At 37.6% G+C, this 9,131-nt stretch overlaps 1 protein-coding gene across 1 annotated transcript in view; it reads right to left on the bottom strand.

Annotated features, from left to right (window-relative positions):
- The window catches only part of LOC136238298 (xylosyl- and glucuronyltransferase LARGE2s-like), a 79,335-nt gene that overhangs the window by 28,116 nt on the left and 42,088 nt on the right, over positions 1–9,131 (bottom strand). The window lies entirely within an intron of this gene.

Genomic DNA, 9,131 nt, shown 5'->3' with positions numbered 1-9,131 from the left:
CTACCAGACCTTGTGAGGAACAAAATTTTTGTGATTTGGGTGTGATGAAACAACAAGGATACATATAAGGTAGAAATTTATGTGGATTTGGTAAGCTACAGAATTTTTGTCTTTGAATACTTCACCATAAATATCATGTTTTATAAATGCTATATCATGTAGGCCTATAGTGTACAGCGTAAAATGGATGGGATAAAGTCACTACATTAGTTCAATGCAGAAAAATGGATCTGTGAGGACAAAGCTAATCGTACTATGTACAGTACATTAAACAATGATGAGCTCACATGTGAACATTTGCTATGGTGATTGGGTTGAAGGTGAGGAGCACATGAACTGGCCACACTCCATCTAGCATGTCCCTAACACATCATTTAGTGTGGCAGGACCAAATGAGTGAGTAATATAGTGTATGGCATGCACAGCACAACCATTGATAAAGCTTGCATTTCGGCATCTCTCAGGAAAGGATCTACAGAGGTAACATGAGCCCTCTTGAAAGCTTTGTAAAAAAATCGATATACTCTAATAGAGCAGTCAGATATATACTCTAATAGAGCAGTCACGTATACTCTAATAGAACATGCATGTAAATATCCACTATGTTAAGGAACTTCGTTAGTGGAGTTTTTCAGACATTCTGTATAACATTAATAAATGCAAAACTGAGCATGACCTTATACTGCTATAGCTTTGGTATGCAGTGTTTAAAGATACATATAGAATGTACTTTATCACTTGGGCATGCAGAATGAATCCATGCTATGCATATTTTGTAGTTATAATGTTTTGATTGTAAGTCACATTCCAATTGTATTAGTGGATTCATGGTCCCTATACCAGTGAGATAACTATCACTTACAGATGTCTATGTGTGTCTCTATGTGTTATGCTGTCTGTTTCCACTAGGCATGAGTACTCTGTCAATGATTTTAAAACACTGCTGGACAGACACTACAGTAATTGCTTATTTGATTTTGTATAGTAATTAGAATAGCTAAGTACATAATTTGTTTATGGATGTACAGGCATAAGCCTTTTTATCCTTAAAATACAAATACAAGCTTCATCCCAGGGGCACTTATATAGCTATGTATTATAATTAACGCACTATTTTCTGTATAAAATATGGAGTTTTGATTCATTAAAATATTGAAAGTCTCTCAGCGGTTGGGGGCTGCACCCCCAGACCCCTGCTTCTGGTAACTCAATACTGCTGTTGGAACCATAGGAGGAGGAAAGGGCTTAGTCCCCCCTCAGAATGATATCACACCGAAATTATCTTTCTTGGAGTGGGGCTGAAAACCGTGATAAAGATCGAGATACTCTAATAGAGCAGTCACTCTAATAAAGTAGTCAGTGTGTAGCGAGCTATGAAAGGATTTTTATGTAGTTTATCAGCTAGAAATGGTAGCTGGTCAGGTGGAAAGCTCTTGTCAGTTGGTTGCGACCTTTTTTTTTTTTTTTTTTTTGGTCTTACCTCACCAAACTATAGAAACAAGTCTGGGTCAGCCCAGCCCCCCTCATATCAACTACTTCCTCCGCCGCTGGTTGGAACTGATCTCCCTTCAAAAAATCCTGGCTACGCCTCTGAGATTCCATTTCAATTACAATATTCTGGAAAATCTTGCCCCCATGCCCCCTAGATTTAGATTTAAATTTTAGTATAGTAAAAGTTTGGAAACCAGTCACCAAAATTGCTGGGGCCGCCCTTTAAAAGAGTAAAACCAAATCGCTTGCACTCGGAAACCGCTAACAATTTTTAGGTTGAGGGTGCGGCACCGGTCCGTAAACAGACACACCCTAAGGCCACACCCTTAAGAAAAACAATATGGCTACGGGTGGCGATGTTCAATGTGTGGCTGATTCAGCCTCGAAATCACATCACGTAGTGAAAGATGCAGTATGCGGCATCAACTCTGTTAATGTAGTTAACGAGAGTTACATGGAGCGCAATTTTCCTGGGTGGCGTGATCAAGGAGGACCGAGAGGAGGACAGACTTTCGTAATGCCGCCTCGTTTCGAATACAGTGACTGGTACATGCCGGAACAAGGAGCTAACATTCCTGTACGCCCCAGGACCGATACGGAGATTAAAACACTTCACGGGAAACTTGCTGAAGAGAAAGTGGTACGTATGTTTGCTAAATATGGTGAAGATCACAAGCAACCTATGTTCATTTTTCATAATTTTGATTTCAAAGTATTAAAAAAATTGATAGAACGAAACGGTGAAGAAAATTTACTAGTAAACAAACTGAATGTCGATAAGGAGGAAAAAGATATTATCATAGTACACAGGGACATTGGTATAATTCTGGTCGAAACGAAAGGTATGGAAACGTATCACAAAAAAACATACAAGTTAGCAAAAGATCAACTTGTAGACGCAGTAGATAAACTTAAAATATTGTGTCCCAAATGGATTGATGAAGAATTGTTAAAAAGGGGGGCGATAAAAAAAGTAATTGCTTGTCCTAATTTAGAAGAAAAGGTGCCGCGGCGTGGTAATGATTATATTGACCTTCGCAAGTATGACCTAAATGATTTTGAAAATTGGTGGCATACTACTATAACTAAAGGTAGAGTACCTGACCACTGTGACTCTACATGTAAAAGCATATATTTAGATTTAGTTCCAAAATTATTATTTGGGCGTGGTGATATCTGCATCTGTCTCAACATAAAACTTGCTGATCAAATAGGACAGCAGATGTCTCAAGAACGATTACATGAAAGGGACCAAATGTTAAATAAAAAAGAGCAAAAAAAGTTTAAAGAAAAAGCAAATTACGACAAGATACCAACAGTAGATCAACTTGAACAGGAAGATCGACCATCAAAAATTGCAAAAATCCAATCAAGTTTTCGTGGAGAGGTTAAATGGCTTTACTTGACACCAGAACAATGTGGCGCATGGAAAAAACGTAAACAAGTGATTTGTGGTACTTATGGGTGTGGTAAAACTGTTTTGCTACAGTGCAAAGCAATGACACTTGCACGTTCTGAACACGCAGTTCTTGTTATTGTACCACTTCATTTAAAGCCAGTATATAAAAAGTTTTTTACTGACACCCTTCAGACAAATGAAATTAAGAATATTGAACTATTGTCAGTGGAGGATTTTTACAACTCCTTTGATGAGTATAAGGTGTTAGCAGAAGCCAGTCATGTATTTGTTGATGAATTGCTTTGGAGATATGTAGATTCTAATGGTGGGTCATCTATTAGCAGTTATAAAAAAACTTCTGGAGAAACTAACTTGAGATACTATGGGAATACAAGAGGAGATTATGCATCAAAACGAGGAGTTGAATTTATAAACCTGTTGTATACTCTCTTCACAGATAGCAGCAATCAGAAGCATGTATGGATTGTTCCTAATTTATTTAATATACTTCCCGCGTATTTTGTTAGTAGGGCATTAAGTGATGAAGCTTCCCATTTTGATGTATTATTTCAATATGAAGTAAGTAATTTTACAGGTTTAACTACCGTAATGCGTACTTGTAAAGAGATTCATGAGTATATAAAAAAGAATGAGAGTAAAGATTTTTCTCGGCCCAAGAATGAAGATTACTACATAAACAATGGTTTTTTTAATACTGACATTTATGGAATATTGTTTTGTAGCAAACTTGGCCATTCAATATCAGCCAAACCAATACTAGGATCTAACGTACAGATATTTGATTATCCTGGTATTCCCGATGAGTTTCCAGCATACTGTGTAAGGAAAATACAGCGTGAAATAAATAAACTGTTAAAAGAGGGTGAATTTGTGACTATAACATGTGAAGGAGTACGGCCTATCAAGAGAAACAAAGCATTTCGACCCACAGATTTGGTAATTATTGCCAGTATGACTAAAAAAATTGACTTAGAGGAAATAATGAAGTCAGTAAACCAATTGCAACAGTCCAATGAGGATTTGGAAGTTGTGCACTGGAAGTTGTGCACTATTCAGAAATATCATGAGAATCCCAGTGAAACTGAAATTCCAATATGCTATTCTAAAGATGTCGCATCCCTGGAATGGCCAGTGGTTATACATATTCGATATTTAAAGACAGGAGCAGGTGGCTTCACAATACAAGATAGCCTAGGAGAGGACAATGTGGTTGTTTCAAGATGTATTTTGTATTATATTTTAATCTGCCTTAAAGACGATTATAGGTTTTTCTAAATGTAGTGTTTTGTATAAAATGTTAATTCTAACCGGAAGACATTACAAATTATTGGCAACCCATTTTCCATGACATCATTGTTCTTTCAGCACGTCAGTACTCTGAGACCATCTACTAGGGTGTGACAAGAAGCATTACCCTGTCCCATTTGATGTCTATGGCTATACATACAGTATATAGTGCAACCAACCATACAAGTATGGTATACACGTACTTGGCTAACATACACTGAAAATTGGGGTGTTGTATATCCCAAGTGTAATGGTAACACTGTCATGACATATCGGTAACATATTTGGATGGGGTTATATTTGGTACACCCATCAGGTGTACGTGTGGTATAGTAACACTTTCTATATACACTGGTGTAAGCTAGGGTGTTACCATTACCTCAGGTAACATACACTACTGGACAATATATCCATGCTGTTACCATGGAATTCCCATGATCCTAATGGAATACCCGTGAAAGTTGCACTTTATATTTTTCATGGGTCATGAAATGCACAGCAAAATAATGTACCCATGAACAAGCGAGTTTTCATGGGTTTGTATGTATGCACAACCCATGAAAAAGCCTGTGAAATCAAACCTATGAAAAACCTGTGGAAAGCCAATGAATATTATTCATAGGTTTTCAACAGGTTTTTCATGGCTGTGATTTCACAGATTTTCATGGTATACAAACCCATGAAAACTTACTCGTTCATTGGTTGTTGATGGGTACATTATTTTACTCCAGCATTTCATGGGTATTTCATTACCCATGAAAAAAATACCAACTGCAACTTTCATGGGTATTTCATAGGATCATGGGAATTTCATGGTAATAGCATGGATCATTGTCCAGTAGTGATAGTTTGAAGGTGTATTGATACCTATAAACACTTTGTGTTGGCACTTTGGTTTATTGACACTTTGCATTGGTGTAAACAAACTTTGTCATTGGTATCCTATCCTGTGCTTCATATTTTAATAACTAATGCCATACAGACAGTGTAACCTCATTATCTGGAATGCTATTGTTCTAAGAGTAGTGAAAGGCCTTGTTCTATTAAGGGTATTTTAAATGCAATCATTTAGTAATGCTTTGTGTAAATAATGCACTAACAACAGTACAATTTTGCTCTGATCATACAAGCCAACACATCAGGGCTATGGGACAAGGAATGGAGGTGCCTTTCTTGATAACTTGCCAGCATTCAAGTAGTCTGCATCTAGGTGTGCCTTGTGGTTAAACATCAAAGGTGCAATTACAGGTCCAGTACATGCGGTGTTACTTGTCACAATAAGCTCATTATAAGTGTTTATCCATTAACACGAGCTTGTGAGACCATTTATTATATATGTTTCGTGTTCCAAAACAATCCAGAAATATGTAAAACTGCTTCTTCATGCATGTCAACAAAACATACAGTTGCATATATACTATGGGAACTCCTGTGGGGCAGACACCATATGTCTGTCCATAGGTATAAGTACAGTATAGGAACACTGAGTCAGTGCATGAGCCCACAAAGGCAATTAAAACTATAGTATAATTATACTTAGCAGGAGGTTCATAGGTGCAGTCCTGTGTGCTTCTAGAGATATGGACAGCTAACAATCACATCTATAGTGTTGATAGGTCCCCAGAGCTATACCTGAGTTGACTGAACTACAAAAATACTGAGATATGATCCTGCCGTTATAGACAAATAATACGATACCAGACTATTGCTACCACACCATCATACACTGACTGCATGCATGCACATTATGAGCATATACTAATTAGTAGTGACCCTCACTACATAGTAGTTAACGTCACTACACAAAAATAGTGAGTATTCACTGTTAAAACTCAGGTGGTCATAGCACACTTGACCAGCAGCACACCCTTGGGGTGCAGTCACACTTTCAGGATATGGTGTGTAAAGCACATAAGACAAGCAGTGTGACTCTAAATTGGTGTGTATGACACCAATATTTATACATGAAAAGCTATTCTCTGCCATGATAGATGATTCTAGTATTTAAAAGAGGTATTTTGTGGCATCCTTTATCATTGAGGGGTTGTAAGAAGGATTGCAAAGTATCAATTTCATTGAATTTATGTGTTATTAAAATATAACCGTGACAGTAAACTCATTTTGTGCTAAGCCATTACACACAGACAGTTCAAATCAATGCACAAAGCTGGAATATATGTTTGCATCAACAAAATTAATTTCCATTAGCTCATAGCTAAATAAAATACATTCAGTTATGTCATCAGACATGAGAATGTAAAAAACGTAACAATGCTGTGCGCTAATGACCAGTGGGGCCAGTACATATCGTACTGTAGAAAATGTAAGCCTTGATTGAGTGAAATTAAAACCCACAATCAAACTCCATGCTTGGTGATATAGGTTTTAAATACATTTTGAAAACAATTTTTAAGTAGAGATGTTAAAGTAGGTAAGTTGCTGACTGACACATAGTGCTGTGTACTGTTTGTTGATTGTTGACATTCCAGGATTGTAACACCAATTGCAAAACTGTAGATAATGCAGCATATCACAAATAATACTGAGATTAGTGGTTGACTTTGCTAATAGCATGTCATGACATGCCTCCCGCTCCTAAATGCATTAAGTGCTTTTTATCAGTTGAAAATTTATGGTCACACTCTTATTAGTGTGACTGATGTGGTGTGCATACTACCCTTGTAAAGATGTGCCAGCTTGGACAGCAATATCACACCTGTGCTGGTGTGTTATGACCACCTCAGTATTAACAGCGAATCGTGGCAGAGATTATAGTAGTGAGCCTGCATGAAAAAAGCATATAGCAAAACTGATCTTATAGTGTGTGCATGTGTGTACACAGTTCACACTGTTGAGTATAAAGAATCAATGCTGTATTAGTGCTTTTACACCATTCTAAAAATCAACATAATTATAAACTATCACTTGGTGGTATGGTTGACATACATTTTTAGCTACCAACTTAATGACTTGACCTTGTTTTGTTAATAAGGAAGGCTGGGGCCAGAGTGACCTCTGCTATCAAAGGGTTTATAAGTCAACTAACCATGCTTCACTACATTTGGTAACTTCACTAGTTTGTTTTTAGTAAGGACAAAATGCAGGTTAAGATGATTATCAAGACACACGATATGTCCTGCGGCCCAAGAAGCCGGCGCGCCACACCGTGAGTATATTAACAGGAAGAAAGAAAACGCAATTTTCACACCTATGTAGCTCTGTGATCCCTTATCCGATTGGAACCAAATTTACTAGAGACGTGCCGCCCAGTTAGGGGAGTCTACATACCAAATTTGAAGAAAATCTCTCCAGCCATTTCCGAGATACGAGCGAACAAAATTTCGTTTTAATTTCTTCGTTTTTTTTCTTCTTCATCTTCATTTCGCACACTTCGCAAAATTCGCCATAAAACATGAATGCGTGCTCGGATTGGGCTGCAATTTGGCACACTTAAAGGGCTCATTAAGGCGGATCTCCGTACCAACTTTGGTAGAAATCCGATGAACATTCACGGAGTTATTACCGATTATTTGCGTAAAATAAGGTCGAAGGTCTGTCACGCCTACAGGGTAAACCCCTTGGAGGAATCAGTTGAAAATGGATATGTAGATGGAGTAACCATCGTAGGAGTGCCTTTTTGTGGTTTGAAAGAAATCCAGGTAAAGACCATGGAGATATGACACAAAACCCAACCTGTGTCAAAATTACGCGATCGATTTTTATGAATAAAAAACTATTAGTTTTCGTGTCTACCAGGCAAACCGCTCAGAGCAACGAGCTGAAAATCAGTATGTAGCTGGAATAATCATCATAGAAAGTTCTTGCAGTAGTACAGAAGAATCGGATTACAAATCACTGAGTTATGATTCGAAAGGCAACTACGTGCAGCAAATGCGAGATCGAGATACTCTAATAGAACAGTCACCCTAATAAAGCATTCAGCTGCATGTATAATTTACACAGTTATATTACATTGCAAGTTATTCTATAGGGAATTCAGCTACAAACAAGTCACCCTGTAGTCAGATCAGCTAGAAGAAGGTACCTAATAGAGAGTTCAGCTACAAAGAAGCCATCATGTAGAGAGTTCAGCTCAAATAAATCACCCTGTAGAGAATTCAGCTACAAACAAATTGCCCTGTAGAGAGATCAGCTAGAAGAAGTTACCTTGTAGAGAGTTCAGTTACAAAGAAACAATCATGCAAAGAGTTTAGCTGCAAACAAATCACCCAGTAGAAAGTTCCGCTATGAACAGATCACACTATAGAGAGTTCAGTTAGAAACAAGTCATCCTGTAGAGAGATCAGCTAGAAGAAGTTACCTTGTAGAGAGTTCAGTTACAAAGAAACAATCATGCGAAGAGTTTAGCTGCAAACAAATCACCCAGTAGAAAGTTCCGCTATGAAGTCATCCTGTAGATAGATCAGCTAGAAGAAGTCACTTTGTAGAGAGTTCAGCTACAAAGAAACCACCATGTAAGAGAGTTAATGCTAAGTTAATGCATTGTTTGTCACTAAAAATCTAACCTATACAGTATTTTGAACACTACATCATTTCCAGTAACATTGACTGTTAATGCTATGGATGGTGATACAGGATCATTTGGAGAAGTGAGGTATAGCCAAAGTACAGAATCAAACAATGCCAGCAGTTTTGTTTCAATAAATACACAATCTGGAGACATTACTATTAATGCACCTTCCACTGTTTCGGCTTATCCGTATTTATTTCCAATAGTGGCCACTGATGGAGGTGGTCTTTGTAGCATGGTCACCTTCAGCATTTATGTATGGACCAACTTTTGTGAGCAGAATCCTTGTGATAACGAAGCTACATGTAACAACACAGACAATGACTACACGTGTGAGTGTGCAGATGACACTTATGATGGAGAAAATTGTTCCACTATAAAGTTTCCTTGTAGCAGCAGACA

Source organism: Dysidea avara, chromosome 11 (genome assembly GCF_963678975.1).
Source record: "Dysidea avara chromosome 11, odDysAvar1.4, whole genome shotgun sequence".
NCBI lineage: Eukaryota > Metazoa > Porifera > Demospongiae > Dictyoceratida > Dysideidae > Dysidea > Dysidea avara.
Note: the sequence above shows the minus strand (reverse complement) of the source record. Positions and strands in the feature narration are given on the sequence as shown.